Below are 17,863 nucleotides of genomic sequence, written 5' to 3' on the forward strand. Positions count from 1 at the left end.
TGTGTGTGTGTGTGTGTGTGCCAGTCATGGCATTGAGCAGGGCCTAGGCACTTGAACTTTTCTGCTCAGGGCTAGTGTTCTACCACTTGAACCACAACTCAACTTCCACTTCTACTTGATTAATTGAAGTTAAGAAATTCATGGACTTAACTGTCCAACTGGCTTGAACCACTAATCTTCAGATCTCTAGCTAGGACTATAGACATGAATCTAGATCTTCATCACTGCAAGGCATTCTTGTCTTTGCCTGATGTTGATGCCGAAGTGAGGAATTGAGCAGAGGGAAGAACCTTAAAGCAACACGATTCTCACAGAGACTAAGGAGGAGGAGGGCTGGGGAGGATGTAGCTCAGTTAAGTACTGCCTTAGCATGCTCAAGGTCATTGTAAAAAAAACAAAAACAAAACAAAACTAGCATTTGACAACTTAATCTCATCCCACACCCAGCTCGGTACCCCCAGGAATTGTCCCTCTGACCCAGGCATGTCATGTCAAATGGGGCAACATCGACAGGTTAGGGTACAGGCCCTGACAAACTTTTTTTCTCTTTATGAATGCTTTTCATTTCCCAGGTGCAAAGGGTGGGGAGCAGGCCTGCATGGGGTGGGTGGGAGGTGTAGAGTAGGGGGGAGGAGAGGAGAGGATGTGCAAGTATGTTCATCTATTTGCCTTTCCTTCCTTCCCATCCCTGCCCTAGCCCCTCTCACTGTGGAAGTGTTTCCATCCCCTGATAGCCAGTTCCACCACAGACTTGTCAGGCAGAAAACTAGTGTAGAAGGTGGCCGTAGAGATTCTCAAAGTGTAATAGGGAAGTCAGTTTCCACTACTAAAATGCAACTTGCTGTAAACATGTTCTAGCTAAAGCCACCTGTTTTGCTTCAGCTGTGATCTGTTAGTTCTGAGGGTTAATAGGGGGAAACCCAAATTAGACATGTTGTGGCCCCATAACACATGTTTGTGGACAGGGCTGACACAAGAAAGCAATGGAAATCCCTGCACTCAATGAGTTTAACATTGAAGGGAGAGAGTAGCTGAAGTGGAGAAAGATTGTGGGGGAGTGAATGAGAAAAATGGGGTTGAGGACAATGAAATAAATTGAGGTACTGTCTCCTCTAGTCTCTGCCACTTCATAAGACAATTTAAATTTGCACACAGCCACCTAAATGTATAACAATAGAAGGCTGGCTTCAGGGAAACCACTACCTGCTATATAAGCCCACCCCCACCCCCCTGTCTTGTTACCAGTACTAGGGCTTGAATTCAGTGCCAGGGTGCTCTCCCTTGGTGTTTTTGCTCAAAGCTAGTGCTCTACCACTTGAGCCACAGCTCTACTTTCAGGATTTTGGTGATTCATTGGAGGTAAGAGTCTCATGGACTTTTCTGCCTATTCAGACTATGATCCTTAAACTGCAGCCTTCTGAGTAGCACAGATTACAGGCATGAGCTAGATGACTATGTATGTTTTTTATTAAAAAAAAAAAAGCCAGTTACTAGTAGCTCATGCCTGTAATCCTAGCTACTTTGGGGGATGAGATGGTGATTTGAAGGTAGCTAGGGCAGAAAAGTCTGTGAGACTCGCATCTCCAATGAACTAAGTTCCACTACTGAAAGTGGAGCTGTGGCTCAAGAGGTAGACTATTAAGGATAGTGCCTAGGCCTTTAGTTCAAGCACCAGGACAGCAGAAGGAAAAAGAAAGAAAGAAAGAAAGAAAGAAAGAAAGAAAGAAAGAAAGAAAGAAAGAAAGAAAGAAAGAAAGAAAGAAAGAAGAAAGAAAGAAAGAAAGAAAGAAAGAAAGAAAGAAAGAAAGAAAGAAAGAAAGAAAGGAAAGAAAGGAAAGAAAGAAAGAAAGAAGGGAGGGAGGGAGGGAGGGAGGGAGGGAGGGAAGGAAGGAAGGAAGGAAGGAAGGAAGGAAGGAAGGGAGAGAGGAGGGAAAGGAAGGAAAAAGAGAGAGAAAGAAAGAAAATAAAGAGAAAGGCATGTCCATATTAAATGTTGAAAGTGATTATGTCCTAATGACCTGTCTTCTATTTTCTGTTTGCCTTATGAATATATGTGATACTACCTGTGAAATTTTAGAAAGGACAAAATGATTCAATAATAATACAAGCCTTTAGAAATATTCCTTTGACATTTAATTGGGGAGTGGAATTAGATGAAGATTATCCTTGACTGCCACAGACAGCCCTCCCCCCTTCTCCCTCCACCCTCCCTATTACTTAATAGCCTCAAAGCCCTGTCAGCCATTGCCCTAAGCTCCTCAGGGAAGGATGGGGAAGAGGTGATAAGCATGACTGCCTTCATTAGGAGAGGGACCAGGGGGTCCCAGGCAGGCTGAGGGGCTGGCTCTGAAATCCCCAATTAATCAGGTCCTGTAGGAGGTAGGAACTGGCCTTCCTTTCTCTGTCTGTTTTCCAGCTGCCAGCTGCTCCTCTCATGAATAGGTTTTCTTCTGGTTTCAGTCCCATGACTGCTTTCCAAGTGCTATTGTGCCATGGCCAGCTGGTTAGCAGGACTGGTCTTTAGGGCTACAGAGTCTTCAGATCACACAGGGGTTAAGCACCATGAGAAAGGCAAAAGCGACATTAGAAGGTCACGAGGAAATCAGGGGGCAAGGCAAAGATGAAAGAAAGTGGGCCTCTTTGCTTGCATGGCTCTTCCTGAGGGTCGGGGAAGGAGGGGACCACTGATTGGGACTGGCTGGCAGCAGCCTGGGAGCAGTGAGGAGAATCAGTGTTTCTCCCAGAGCTGGGCAGACTTTGGCTTCTGATTTGAAAGATTAGAGTGGGTCAGCCACTAATGTTTAGCCCTGCGGTGCCCTGCAAGACCAGGGACCACTTGAATTCCCAAAATTTATGTAGCAAGGAGACCCCAGATCCTTTGTGCATTTTTATTTAGTTGTAGGCCTGCTTGGCCTCTGTGAGTTACTATGTCAGAGCATCACTTGCCATCTTTGAATTGGACATTCTTACCTAGGGAAAAAGGGAACTCTGAGGACCCACAGGTACCCCAGGATCCTGGGGCTGCCTTTTCTGAATTCTTCTGAAGATAAAGAAATTGTGACATGCCGGTGTTGAAGGTGAGACCCACAAAGTACAGAGCAGTTAGTAAGAACTCTGCTCCTTTCTAGCTATGTGGCCTGAAACACATACTTATTTTCTCAAGTCTCAGTTTCTTCCTAGGCAAAAGGAAGTATTCGTAGTGTATGAGATAATGTATCATCAAGAACTGAGATGCAGCGCTGGGGGCATAAGCTAGGGGTGAACTTGAAAAGCTAGTCAGGGTAGAGTCAGCTTTCCTATGTTCAGATTCCAAGTCAAGATTGTGCTGGGGCAGATTCTGAGGACTATGGTGAGCCAGCCATTAACCCATTAGCTGCTGTATTGTGGGAAGTGTCCTTCCAAAGGGGGACTGGGTAGGTGAGGGGGCACAGTTTATCAAGGCAAAAATTATGTAAGAAATGTGCTCATTATCTGACTTATGTAACTGTAACCCCTCTGTATATCACCTTTATAATAACAAAACAATTATATAAATATATTAATCAAAGTCGTTATGTCGAAAAACAAACTTTACAACTTTGGTGGGTGGTGGGGGAGGATTGGGTTGGGGGAGGGGGGAGTATGGGAAGGGATGGGAAGGGGAAACAAAGAGGAGGCAACAATGCTTGATAATCAATGTACTCATTATCTTGCTCATGTAATTGTAACTCCTCGGTAGGGTATTCTCACAATAAAAAATATATTAATCAAATATGGCTTCATTCATTCTGAATATCAAATCAATTTCTAGGTATTAAAGTCATTATAAATGAGTATTAGAGATTAGCTATAGAGCTTCCTTCCTACACACACACACACACACACACACACACACACACACACTCACGCACACACACCTCTCTTGTTACCTTTTAAAAACAGGAAGCAGGAAGCAAAGGTAAATGGCCAACATGTTTGGGAAATGGATTCCATATATTCGTCTGTGCAGTGCTCTGGGACCCAGGAGTGTGCGCTCGTGCTTTTCAAGTCATGAAACCACTCTCGCACATGGGATCTGGGCCTATATAACAGGGTGAAGAGAATATTTTCTCCCATCTTTTGCCATAGAGAACTCAGTAAGAAGGCCCCATTTAGGTGTCACAAACTAGCTGACTGAGGTTCTTCTGGTCTTCCCAGGTACAGGTTAGGAAAAGCTCCTTCAGTGTCTGGCCCCTTGACAGGTGTTTGCCAATCTTGGCATTGGATGATGGTGGGCAGCAGCGGTAGGCTTGAAGCCTTTGACGGCTATGGCAGTGTGGCCTGGGATGCCAAAGTATCATAGTTCCTTTGTGCCTATAACAGGTGATCCATGCAGGGGGAGGTGTCAATCCTCATTAGCCACATCAGGTGCTCTTCCGCTGCTGTCACCACCTTCACAGTCGCACACCCAGTCAGCCATACTCAATCGTGAGGTAGCTAATAACTACTATGGTTACTGCTCTGCTCTTCAAGCCATGGTTGAGTATGGCTACCTTGCCGTTGTCTTCTGCTACAGTAAGCCTTGATGGGCTGCAATTGGTCCAAGCTCACTGATAATCCCACTGGCAGGATAGGCCCAGGTGGGCCACTGGTGTTACTGCCAGCTATGGCTGGCTGTTGTTGGCTGGGTGCTGCTCCTGCCCACATAGCCACTACTGCAGAGAACACTTGCTGTCCTCCTGCTGCTCTCCGGGCTACTGCTGTTGCAACTGCTCTTTTCATCGTGTTATCAGCTCAGTGGCTCTCCTAGGGATGAGACTCAAAAGTAGGTAATGCAGATCACTTGAGAGAAGTCTTCATCAGACCTGCAATACCAGGGAACAGCACAGGAAGGTGGCTCTTAGCTGCTCACAAACATCAACTGAACAGCCTGCTTAAAAACAAAACAAAAAACAGCCAGAAGGGTTGTCACAAGACTGTACCAATGATGGCAGTTCCCTCCTAACAACGAAGGACTGTGTTTGTATTCATCTTGCTGGGCCACCAGAAAGTGTTCCGCCACTGACCTGAGTGAAAATGGTCACCCAGAATTTGCTGAAGCTTGTGGTGGGCAAACTCTAGTGAATGTTGTTTGCTAGGGGTGGTGCCATCTGGAGCCAGAGTCAGGCTTTGAGTGATAGCAAGAGAGCAAGCAGTCCACTTGTCAGACAGTGGGGCAGAGGAAATATCTAACAGCTATAAATTAGGATGTTATGTCTCCCTAGCTAGCGATATCTCAGCTCATTTAAAAGAAAAACGAACTTCCAAAAGGATGCTTAGAACAAAGGCTTACCAGTAGCAGTGCTTTAAGAGTATTTAACAATGCTCTAATGATGCTTAACTCCTGCACTAGTGCCCTTTCTTTCTCACTCTTCTTTCTTTTCTTCTTTTCTCTTCCTCTCTCTTTCTCTCTCTCTCCCTTTCTTTCTTCCTTTCCTCCCTTCCCTCCCTCCCTCCCTTCCTTCCTTCTTTCTCTCTTTGTACTGAGGCTTGAACTCAAGGCCTGGGTGCTGACCCTGAACTTTTTTTTTTTTTTTTTTTAATTCAGATTAGTGCTCTACTACTTGAGCTTCACTTCTGCTTTTTTTGCTGGTTAATTGGACAGAAGAGTTTCATGAGCTTTCCCACCCAAGATGGTTTTCTACTTCCATCCTCAGATCTTAGCCTTTTAAGTAGCTAGGATTACAGATGTGAGCCACCAGCTTTTTAAAAAAATTGTTAATCTTCTTTGAATTCCTTATTTTGAACATGCAGGGCATAAATCAACACAGCAAATTCTTCCAGGCCTTGCCCCTCTCTTTATCTTCTTTCCTTAGGAGAATTGTTTGCCCAAGGAACTTTATGGCAACTCCTTTCAGGAAGTTCCTGCTTTCTCCATCCTGGATTCAAACCTATCTTTTGAGAATGAACAGGAAGTTTGTTTCCACCTCCTTTTTTTCTTTCTTTCTTTTTGTCGGGTCGGTTGTGGGGCTTGAACTCAGAGCCTGGGCCTCTTTGTGCTCAAGGCTAGTGCTCTATCACTTGAGTGATAGCTCCACTTCTGGTTTTTGAGTAGTTAATTGGGGATAAGGGTCTTATGGGGAATTTTCTGCCTGGGCTGGCTTTGAACTGTGATACTCAGCCTCCTGAGTAGCTAGGATTATAGGTTTGAGCCACTACCACCTGACTACTTTATTTTTTATTAAGGTGACCATGAGTCTTCCAGAAAATGTTCTAGTATTCTCACAAATGCCTGCCAGTTTTTATGTGTTGTTAATCAAACACTACCATGCACAGTGAGAAACCCAAAGCACTTATGACTTTCAACCTATTGAGAGTAGATTGTGTAGATATCTTCTCATTTCCTAAGGTCTCAGTATCTCTTGATATTCAGGGGCTTAAACTCATCCTTCTTTTATTTTTTTGTTGGTTGTGGGGCTTGAACTCTGGGTCTGGGCGCTGTTTTCTGAGTGGTTTATTGGAGATAAGAGTCTCACAGACTTTCTTGCTCGGGCTGGCTTTGAACCACCATCCTCAGATCTCAGCCTCCTGAGTAGCTAGCATTACAGTCGTGAGCCACCGGCGCCCAGCTTAAACTCATCCTTCTAAGGGAGCTGTTAGTTTCAGGGAAGTTGACTGGTAGAAACACCACTGTGGTCTGATCTTACCACGAGGTCTGATCTTATCAACTGCTCATTAAATATCTATGTATGCACTAGGAACTTCTTGGATTGTCTTATTTAAAACATAATTTAAAACATAAGCATTAGCGTCTATGTTTCCTTAGGCAGAAATCAGAGGTTCAGTAATGCTAAAGGACTTGCTCACATTTTCAGAGTTACTCGTGGTGAAGCTAGGATATGAACTTATATTTGTTCCCCAAATTTATTCTTTATTCATAAACTCTTATTATCTATGTGTTTTTGGTTCCAGCAAATGAAAATTAGTCAGGAGAAAAACACTGCTATTAAGCTCAGAGTGAGGGGAAAGAAAACTAGATATTATGCTTTTGATTTCCCTTAATACGTATCATGCAAGCCTATTTGGAAATGGAACCAGACTTAGGGTAATTCTGTTTTTCCCCCGCTTAGGCTGGAACTGTCTTTCTGCAGCTAGAGGCACTTGATGGTGCAGCAGCAACACCAGCTGGTTACAAAGGCTCTCCACAAGCCCTTCCCACAGCCACTCCTTCCCCACACACTGGCAGAGGAAAGCCTTGACATTCCCCGGCATTAATCCGTGCAGTTCACAAGAACTAAAAGTTTATTCAATAAAGTACACACAGGGGCTGAGGGTGGTGGCATGCCCTCGTAATCCAAGCACTTGGAAGGTGGCAGCTAAAGGAGCCTGGGGATCACCTGGACTGCAGAGTAAGACCTTGCCTCAAAAACAAAACAGAAAGGTGCACATGGGATGGAGGCAAAGCAGTTTCCTCCTCTAGCACCCTCTGTGCCAGTGGGTGGGGAAGGTTGGGACAGAAGTTTAATTCTCAGACTATTGCAGAAGATTTTTGGGGGGTGGGGGGTCAGTCATGGGCCTTGAACTCAGGGTGCTGTCCCTGAGCTCTTTTTGCTCAAAGCTAATGCTCTACCACTTTGAGACACAACACTACTTCCTTTTTAAAAAAAATTTATTACCAAGGTAATATACAGAGGGGTTATAGTCACATAAGTAAGGTAATAAGTACATTTCTTGTCAAACTTGTTAATTACTCCTTCCCTCATTTTTCTCCTATTTTCCCTTCCCCCACCCCCCAAGTTGTCCAGATCATTTGCAGCATATTGTCTTGTGTATATCGCTGTTGCATTGGTTCCCCTGTCCTTTGTCTCACCATTCTGTTGTTCCCCTTCACTTCCCTAACTCAGATTACATGTATGTACAATACCAGGGTACCCAACTCAAATACAGTGACAACAGGGATACACCATAGGGGGAAACATAGGTTTCTTGATTTCCCTTATTTGCAATAAGTAGTACACATCTAGGACAATCTTAGCAGATGAGAATAACTCAATAGCTATGTACATATGATCATATAAGATGATGCTAAGTGAAATGAACTCCAAGACATGGACACAGAGGTTTTTCTTTGTTTTGTTGTTTTTAATGTACTATGTGATTTATTGTTTTCTTTTGTATGTTCTTCCCCCTATTGTATATGGATTTTTGAGTATTATTTCTGTGTGACAACCTTTGAATACACATGTTCCTGTTAATGCAACAATCTTCCTAATGCATCTATAGAAAAAATAAAAGTGCAGTTGAAATGATAGTGCAGGAAGTTTGTAATAAGGAATGAACAAATATTTACATCATCATCATCTCATCATCAATGATCCCTGCTTGTTTTTCTCGAGTTACCAGAGCAAGAGAGAATTTTTTATTTCACTCTGCTTGAAAATACTGAGAAGAAGAGGAATATTTTCAGTTTGAACTCCTTGCTCTATATGCTTTCACAATTTTGAGAATAAGTGTTAATTGTTCCCAGTTTTACTTCTGAGGAAGATGGGTTCAGAGACCATGCTATTTAGAAGGGAGGGAGAGGTGGAACCTGGATTTAAACTCTGCTTGTCTCCAACTCCCCCCACCCCCAGCTATTTCTTTTAAACATCTAATAGTCACCTCTCCTCCTCCTCCTCTTCTTCCTCCTCCTCCTGCTGCTACTACTGTTTCTCTCTCTCTCTCTCTCTCTCTCTCTCTCTCTCTCTCTCTCTCTCTCTCTCTCTCCCTCCCTCTCTCTGTATGTGTGTGAATCTGTGAGTCTTAGGACTTGAACTCAGGGCCTGGGAACTGTTACTGGTTTTTCTGCTCAAGGCTAGCATTCTACCAGTTGAGCCACAGCTCCAGTAATAGTTTTTTTGATAGTTTATTGGAGATAAGAGTCACACATGCCTTCCTGCTCAGGCTGGCTTGGAGCCTCAAGCCTCAGATCTCAGTCTCCTGAGTTGCTAGGATTACAGGCTTGATCCCCCAGGACTCTGCTCTAATGCTCATTTTTAAATCAGTACTCTTTCTGTTATTTGTTACTATGTAACAAATGACTCCCATATGCAATGAACATTTACTCTGAGTCAAGAAGTAGCTTTGCTGGAGGTTCTGTTCAAGTCTCTCACATGCTGCTCTTGAGAGTGTCCTCTCAACATGATAGCTGGCTTCTCTTGTGAGCCATAAGAGAGAAAGAGAGAGCTGGGTGCCGGTGGCTCACGCCGGTAATCTTAGCTACTCAGGAGGCTGAGTTCTGAGGATCGCGGTTCAAAGCCAGCCTGGGCAGAAATATCCGTGAGACTCTTATCTCCAATAAACCACTAGAAAACCAGAAGTGATGCTGTGGCTCAAGTGATAGAGCCCTCGCCTTGAGCTGAAGAGCTGAGGGACAATGCCCAAGCTCAGAGTTCAAGCCCCATGACCGACAAAAAAAAAAAAAAAAAAAAAGAAAAAGAAAAGAAAAGAAAGAGAGGAAAAGAGAAAAAGAAAACTCTGGATAAGTTTTCATACTTTAGAACTAAATACTGGAAGTGACGTACTATTGCTTGCCATGTACTGTTGGTCACATAGAGCAGCCCTGGTAGAGTACAGGAGGAGATTTCACAAGGGTGTCAAGACCAGAAGGTGAGGATCTTAAGAGGTCACCTTGGAGGTGGGCTACTTGCAGTTTTTCAGCTGATTGTATTAGGGTCAACCAGAGAAGGTTAGCTTGGTACCTGATCTTCCTATGTATGCTTCCCACAGGATTTATCTAGGTAAGTTGACGGAGATAGCTGTTTGAATTGGTTGAGATAGGATCTCGTGAACTTTTTATCCAGGATGGCTTTGAATGGTGATTCTCTTTTTTTTGGGGGGGGGGTTTGGTTGTGGGGCCTGAACTCAACTCTGGGCCTGGGCGCTGTCCCTCAGCTCTTCAGCTCAAGGCTAGTACTCTACCACTTGAGCCACAGCGCCACTTCCGGCTTTTATCTTTTTGCTTATGTGGTGCTGAGGAATCAAACCCAGGGCCTCATGCATGCAAGGCCAGCGCTCTACCACTGAGTCACCTTCCCAGTCCCTGAATGGTGATTCTCTTGATCTCAGCCTTTTGAATAGTTATGATTAAATAAGTGTCATTTTAAGCCACAGTGATTGGGTGTGTGTGTAACTTGTTACATAATAGTTATATTCAGTATCTTCCCTAGTGCAGTGTCTGAAAATAGATGCTCAACAAATCTTGGATTATACTTTTTAAAATGTATGGTTCATGATGAAATGCTTTTGAAAAAAAGTGTTAATATGCTTTTCCCCCAAACTACAAGTGTATTTTCCAAGTTATTTGGGAAAAATCACCTTTTTGATCTTGTTTTTTCCTAGCTCTTTATGTACATACAGATACTTACTTACTATAAGTGTAAAGCATGCAAGAACAGGCTTTTAGATTTCTTTTTTTTTGTTTTTTTTGTTTTTTTTGGTCCGGTTGTGGGCCCTGAACTCTGGGCCTGGGTGCTGTCCCTCAGCTCTTCAGCTCAAGGCTAGTGCTCTACCACTTGAGACACAGCGCCACTTCCGGCTTTTTTCTTTTTGCTTATGTGGTGCTGAGGAATCGAACCCAGGGCCTCTTGCATGCAAGGCAAGCACTCTACCACTGAGCTACCTTCCCAGCCCCGGCTTTTAGATTTCTATCTCATGGATTTCCAGCCCATTGATGGAGGCTAGAGCCTGAGCTGTTTCCTGGGTTGTGCTTATTTTTGGTTTACTGGTTCATTTAAGCTGTTTCTCAGCATTAATCAATTGGCATCACAGTGTTCACATTCACTCTTTCTGCACACAAATGTAAATTAGAATCAGCTGCATTTCGCTGCTATTCTCATTCCTTTTTTTTTTTTTTTGTGCCAGTCTAGGGGCTTGAACTCAGGGTCTAAGCACTGTCCCTGAGTTTTGTACCACTTGAGCCATAATTCCACTTCTAGCTTTTATTGATAGTTAATTAAATATAAGAGTCTCATGGACTTTCCTGCCTGGGCTGGCTTTGAACCATGATCCTCAGATCTCAGCCTCCTGAATAGCTAGGATTATAGATGTGAGCCACCAGTGCCCAGCTTCATCCCTTTTAAGGTTGAATAATATCTCACTGTATGATTATATCTCATCTCATTCATTTTTCTGTCAATGTCATTTTTCTGTCAATTATTTCCATCTTTCAGTTACCATAAGTGGTATTTCTTTGAATATCTTTGTATTAAAAAGTATTTGCTCCACTCCTGTTTTTAATTCCTTTAGATTCCATTTAAAAGTGAAATTTCAGTAACTGTAACCCTTCTGTACAGTATCTTTACAATAAAAAATATATATTAAAAAAAGTGGATTTGCAGGATCATCTGGTAATTCTAGTGTCCAGAGACCTGACTTTGGTCTTTATTGTGTGTGAAGGATCAATTTGCCAGTGGAATGGAACACAGAAATTCCTTTCCCTCTCAGTGTTCCAAGAATTATGCAATTTATGCTGTGATTCACCAATATAACACCACTTTGCATTTCAATTTAACCTTTACTTTGTATTGATCTCTGGGGGTAGTAATAGTATCTCTTAAGTTACTTTATAAAGTAGGTTTGATTGTTATCATAACTTTACAGATTAGGAATTTGAGGCATGAGTATGTTATAAAAATAGCCCAAGGGCACAGAGATTGCAAGTTCAAACATAGGATTTGAACACACAGAGTTATCAGACAAGCTCCTGTGTTTTGAACCTTTACACAAGCCTTACCAGATTGTCCCTAAAATTAATCAACCAGGTTGGACTTATTTGTGTAGGATAAAGAAACTGGATATGTGGGAAAATTATAGTAAAAAACAAATGTCGAAGGAAAAGTCTAATGAAAGAAGCTGACTAGTTTCTGTGGTTTATGACAAGTTCTCTTAGGAGTCCTGGTATGTATTTATATTAAAAGTTTATCACCAGGTTCCAGGTGCTCACATCTGTAATCCTAGCTACCTGGGTGGTGGAGACTGGGACAATTATAGCTTGAGACCTGCCTGGGTAGAAAAGTTCACAAAACCAAATCTCAAAAATAAAAGCAAAAAGTAGGGCTGGAGGTGTGTAGTGCAGCATTAGAGCACAGCCTAGCAAATATGAGGCCCTAAGTTCAAACTTGAATAATGATCTCCCCCAAAGTACTTTTGCTCTGTTAAGTATATGAAGAAACTAGCCTCTATCTATTTGCAAATACAAGCTTGTTATTTAACGTGGTACAGCATTGCCTTTATGGGTTACCCCGTTGGCCCTACAATAAATGTAGTGATGAAACTTTTACCCAAAGGAGTCACTAGATGGCAGTACAAATCAAATTTTTAAAAAATCCAATGACTTTAGAAATGTATATAGCAAGTTAAACTTTGGGAAAGCACCTTCATCATTTTTGACATGATCAGGGCAACTGTATTTAATTCAGCGTGGATTTTAATGACCCAGAAGAGTATTCTCAAACTTTGTTAGTTAGAAGACCTGAACTGCATTAAAAATTTTTTTTTAATAAGAAAAGCTGACTAAAAAATTTTACAGATTTCTGTTTGAAAGGAAGGTGAAGTTTTAAGTAGATGTGCTGATGGAAACTGCATCAGCAACATTACATCTTCACACTTTCAGGATTCCCTTTCACCAGCTTGGGTTGGCTAAGAGTCAGTCTTTAGTTCAAAATTGCTAATATAGCTGCCAGTCTAGTTCTCAGGGAGAACTTTCACTTAATGGCAGAGAAAAACTAGCAATTAAGTAATTTGTGAAGTGAGGATTGATTTACAGGTTGTCTTGGCATCTGAATCCTTGGACCTGTTCACTTGTGGTTGAGATAATGGAATAGATCTCAGCCATTAGAAGGGAATTCTCAGCTTTTCCTTTGAGGGGGAGCTGGGGCAACACATTTCCTTATCATCTCAGTTGCCAAGGCTTAACTTTCATGGTATGAATTTTAGTGCTCTAACTGGTGTCCTGACTAGGCAAAGTAACCTGTTCATTTTTTATTTTTATTATTTATTTATTTATTTATTGTCACTCATGGGGGCTGAACTCTGGGTCTGGGCGCTGTCCCTCAGCTCTTCAGCTCAAGGCTAGTACCCTATCACTTGAGCCACAATGCCACTTCTGGCTTTTTTCTGTTTATGTGGTGCTGAGGAATTGAATCCAGGGCCTCATGCATGCGAGGCAAGCACTCTACTACTGAGCCAACTTCCCAGCCCTACCTGTTCACTTTTGAAGAAGTTGTATTAGTGCATCTGGATGCTTAATGTTCTCAAAATGGAAAACTTAGAAACTTTTGGCTTTAACTGTCATCATGAAAGTTACCAGTCTATTCTAAAAGGATCACAGATTATCATCAATGAAATGGAATTCAGTTAACTCTGTCAAGAACCTGAAGTTTCAGGACATCAGTTTTGAGAGGCACATATTGGCTAACTCCTTTTTCAACCAAGAACCAAAGTGTACTGAAAGCCATTGTCCATTTCAGGGATATAAAACTGGTTCAATATATACAAAGCAATTAATATAATTCATCCCACATCAACAAGAGCAAGGATAAGAACCACATGATCATCTCAATAGATACAGAAAAAGCATTTGACAAGATCCAACACCCCTTTATGATGAAAGCTCTGGAAAAACTAGGAATCCATGGAACTTTCCTCAATATAATAAAGGCTGTGTATGACAAACCTACAGCCAGCATTATACTTAATGGAGAAAAGCTAAAGCCATTTCCTCTAAATTCAGGAATGAGACAAGGATGTCCATTCTCTCCCCTTCTCTTCAATTTAGTATTAGAATGCCTAACTAGAGCAACAAGACAAAATGCAAATATAAAGGGGATCCAAATTGCAAAGAGGAAGTAAAACTCTCCTTCTTTGCAGATGACATGGTCTTGTATTTAAAGAACACCATGGACTCCACCCCCAAGTTACTTGAGCTGATCCGAAACTTTGGCAAAGTAGCAGGGCATAAAATTAACCCTCAAAAATCAATGGCTTTTCTGTCTGCCAATAACGAGAAGAGTGCAGCTGAAATCAAGAAAGCAACTCCTTTTGTAATAGCTCCACAAAAATTAAAATACCTAGGAATTAACTAAAGAAGTGAAGGACCTCTATGATAAAACTTTAAAAACCTGAAAAAGGAAATTAAAGCAGAACTGCCACGCTCCTGGATTGGGAGGATTAAAATTATGAAAATGGCAATACTGCCAAAGGCTATCTACAAATTCAATGTGATACTATCTATTGATATCCCACCTCATTCTTCAATGAAATAGAATAAGCAATCCAAAAATTCATATGGAACAATAAAAGACCCCGAATAGCAAAAGCAATCCTTAGCAGAAAGAACAGTGCTAGAGGAATATCAATATCAAATTTCAAACTCTACTACAAAGCCAAAGTAATCAAAACAGCTTGGTACTGGCACAAGAACAGACCTGAGGACCAATGGAATAGAACTGAAGACCCCGAAATTAACCCCCAGACCTAGAGCCACCTAATCTTCCATAAGGGGGCTAAAAAATAGAATGGAAGAAAGACAGCCTCTTCAGTAAATGGTGCTGGCAAAATTGGTTAAACACCCATAGAAAACTAAAGCTAGACCCTTATCTATCCCTGCACCAGAATCAACTCCAAATGGATCAAAGATCTCGAAGTCGAAGTAGACACCCTGAAAACTCCTTGGCACAGGACAAAAGTTTCCTAATAAAGACCCAGAAACACAACAAATCAAAGAAAGGCTGGACAAATGGGATTGCATGAAACTGCAGAGCTTCTACATGGCAAAGGACATAGCAAGCAAGATCAATAGAAAGCCCACGGATTGGGAGAAGATCTTTACTAGCCATAAAACAGACAAGGGTCTCATAACTAAAATATACTTGGAACTCAAAAAATTAAATCCCCCAACAACAAATCTTCAAAGAAACAACTGCCCAATAAATAAGTGGGCTAAAGACGTAAAGAGAGACTTCTCTGAAGAGGATATAAGAATGGCCAATAGGGACAGCGCCCAGGCCCAGAGTTCAAGCCCCATGACCGACAAAAAAAAAAAAAAAAAAAAAAGAATGGCCAATAGACACATGAAAAAATGCTCAACCTCCCTAGCCATAAAAGAAATGCAAATCAAAACAACGTTGAGATTCGACCTCACCCCAGTTAGAATGGCTATAATCAAGAAATTTAATAACAACAGATGCTGGAGGGGTTGTGGCCACAAGGGAACCCTACTGCATTGTTGGTGGGAATGTAAACTTGATCAACCACTTTGGAAAGCAGTATGGAGGTTCCTTAGAAGACTCCACATAGAGCTCCGCTATGACCAAGCAATCCCACTTTTAGGCATTTACCGAAATTTTCACAAACAAGAACATACTAAAGCTACCAGCACAACTATGTTTATTGTAGCATTGTTCACCATAGCTAAGATATGGAACCAGCTCAGATGCCCCTCAGTAGATGAATGGATCAAGAAAATGTTATATATATATATACATACATACATACCTATCTATCTATCTATCTATCTATCTATCTATCTATCTATCTATCTATCTATCTATCTATCTATATGCCTCCATCAGAAAGAATGACCACCCCATTTGTTAGGAAATGGAAAGAATTTTAAAAAAATATTAAGTGAAGTAAGCCAGGCCCAAAGAAACATAGGTCCCATGGTTTTCCTTATTTGCAAAAATTAGTATATGTCTAGGACAAGCAGAAAAGGGTCAAAAGCTATATACATATGACCAGATTAGATGAAGTTAAGTGAAATAAACCCCAAGATAGGGACACAAGAGGTTTTATCTTTCTTGCTGTTGTTTTTAATGTACTTATAATGTACTAGTGATTTTTTTTTTGTTTCCTTTGTATGTTCTTCCCCCATGGTATAATCCCTGTTTTCACTGTATTTGATTCTGGTGCCCTACATCTAGTATATACATTTTTCTAATTCGGGGAGGGGAAGGGAAATAACGAAATGCTGAAATAAGGATACAGGTTGACTCATTGTAACAATCAGATGTACAAGACACTATGTTGAAAATGAACTTTACAACTTCAGGCAGTGGGGAGGTAGGAGTTGGGGAGGTGGGGAGGGAAGGGATAGTAGGGGAAAAACAAAGGAGGAGGTAACAATGCTTGTAGGAAATGTACTCATCACCTTATTCATGTAACTGTAACCCCTCTGTACAGTATCTTTACAATAAAAAGTATATGTTAAGAAAAAGCAAAACAAAAATATAAAAAAGAAAGCCATTGTCAAGGTTAAGAGGAGAACATCTAGGGTCATGATCATGTCTCTCAAGCCTCAGACTTGCAGTTGTAAAATGGGCACCAAGATATTTCCCAAACTTGTTGGAAGCAAGGGAGGAAATGGATATAAAAGCATTTGTAAGTTACTTGGTGCTAACTGAATATTGACTATCATTGTTTTTTTTTTGGTCTGGTCGTGGGGCCTGAACTCTGGGCCTGAGCGCTGTCCCTCAGCTCTTCAGCTCAAGGCTAGCGCTCTACCACTTGAGCCATAGCACCACTTCCAGCTTTTTTCTTTTTGCTTATGTGGTTCTGGGGAATCGAACCCAGGGTGCAAGGCAAGCGCTCTACCACTGAGCCACCTTCCCAGCCCCTATCATTTTTTTTTTTTAAATCACATTATCCCATCTGACTCCCTTATCCTCCATTCTAGTTGCCCCTTTCTTGCTCAGTATTTTTTTTTTCTGGTATTGGGGCTTAAACTCAGGGGCCTCAAGCTCTTTCTGCTTTTTGTCCTTGGCTGGTTCTCTGCCACTTGTGTCATGCTTCCAACTCAGCTTTTTTTCTTGGTTAGCTAGAGATTCTCTCCCCATCTGCAGTCTGCTAGAGATCCAATCTCTTATCTCTTCATGTATGATAGGCACTCAACCACTGAATTATACCCCCAGCCAAGAACTCTGTACCTCTATACCTAATGCCTAATGATGAATTTTTTCTGTGTCTCTTTTCTCTTTTCTCCTTTTCCTCTTTTCCTTCCTTCTCTTCTTTCTCTTTTCTGATAATGTTTCCCTGTGTACTCCAGGCTAGCCTCAAACTTAGGATCTTAGGATCTTCCCCTAGTCTCAGCCTCCTGACTAGTATTCTCCTGAGCCTGGTTATGAATTGAATTTCAACTTAAATATCACAAAGGAGCATGAGTTTTCACCTCTCAATTCCCTCCCCCACCCCCTGGGCCCTCTCCTCTTTACTTCTCAGGTACAGGCAAAACCATCCTTCTACAGAGCTTCTTCTCCTCTTCCACATTGAATGGATCAAGTTCATATTCTGAAACCACATCTATGTGTAGCAGATGCTATGGTGTTTCATCCACAGCGTCCTTCAGGGCAATAGTGATTGGTAGCCTGTGCCTCATGGCTCTCTGCCCTCTCTGGGAATTACCCTCAGCTGAAAATGACCACCTCACCCAAGAGTCATACCCCACTCCTGGAGGGCAAGCAGAGGAAACACAGCAATTGATTGATGTTGGACTGTACAGGCCTGACCCCCTCACCTGACACAGCACCTCTGTGAAAGGGCACCCAGCTTCAGTGAGACCTGAGGGGTCCACCTAGGCCTTCCCTGAGACAGTCTCACGGCTTTTTTCCTTCTGCCTGCCCTCCTTCTGTCCTTTCCCTCCCATAGGTGTTGAGCCTGTTTGTCCTGCAAAATTCACATCATGCATCTGCATCAGCTTTCTGTGGCTGGGACAAATACCAGAGATAATATCAACTTAAAGGAGGAAAGATTTATTGAGATTTATAATTTCAGAGGTTTCCATTCTGTGGCTTTGGTCCTATGACAACACAAAACAATGATGGCAGGAAGCCTATGCTAGAGCAATCTGCTCACTTCCCGGTGGCCTTCCTCTAGGAAAGAGGGACAGGGA

The 17,863-nt window shown here is 42.0% G+C and overlaps 1 long non-coding RNA gene across 1 annotated transcript in view; it reads left to right on the forward strand.

Annotated features, from left to right (window-relative positions):
- The window catches only part of LOC138809593 (uncharacterized), a 36,799-nt gene that overhangs the window by 11,885 nt on the left and 7,051 nt on the right, over positions 1-17,863 (forward strand). The gene's annotated exons all lie outside the window — the stretch shown is intronic.

Source organism: Dipodomys merriami, unplaced genomic scaffold, assembly GCF_024711535.1.
Source record: "Dipodomys merriami isolate MVZ:Mamm:240054 unplaced genomic scaffold, mDipMer1.0.p SCAF_5, whole genome shotgun sequence".
NCBI classification, from domain to species: Eukaryota; Metazoa; Chordata; class Mammalia; order Rodentia; family Heteromyidae; genus Dipodomys; species Dipodomys merriami.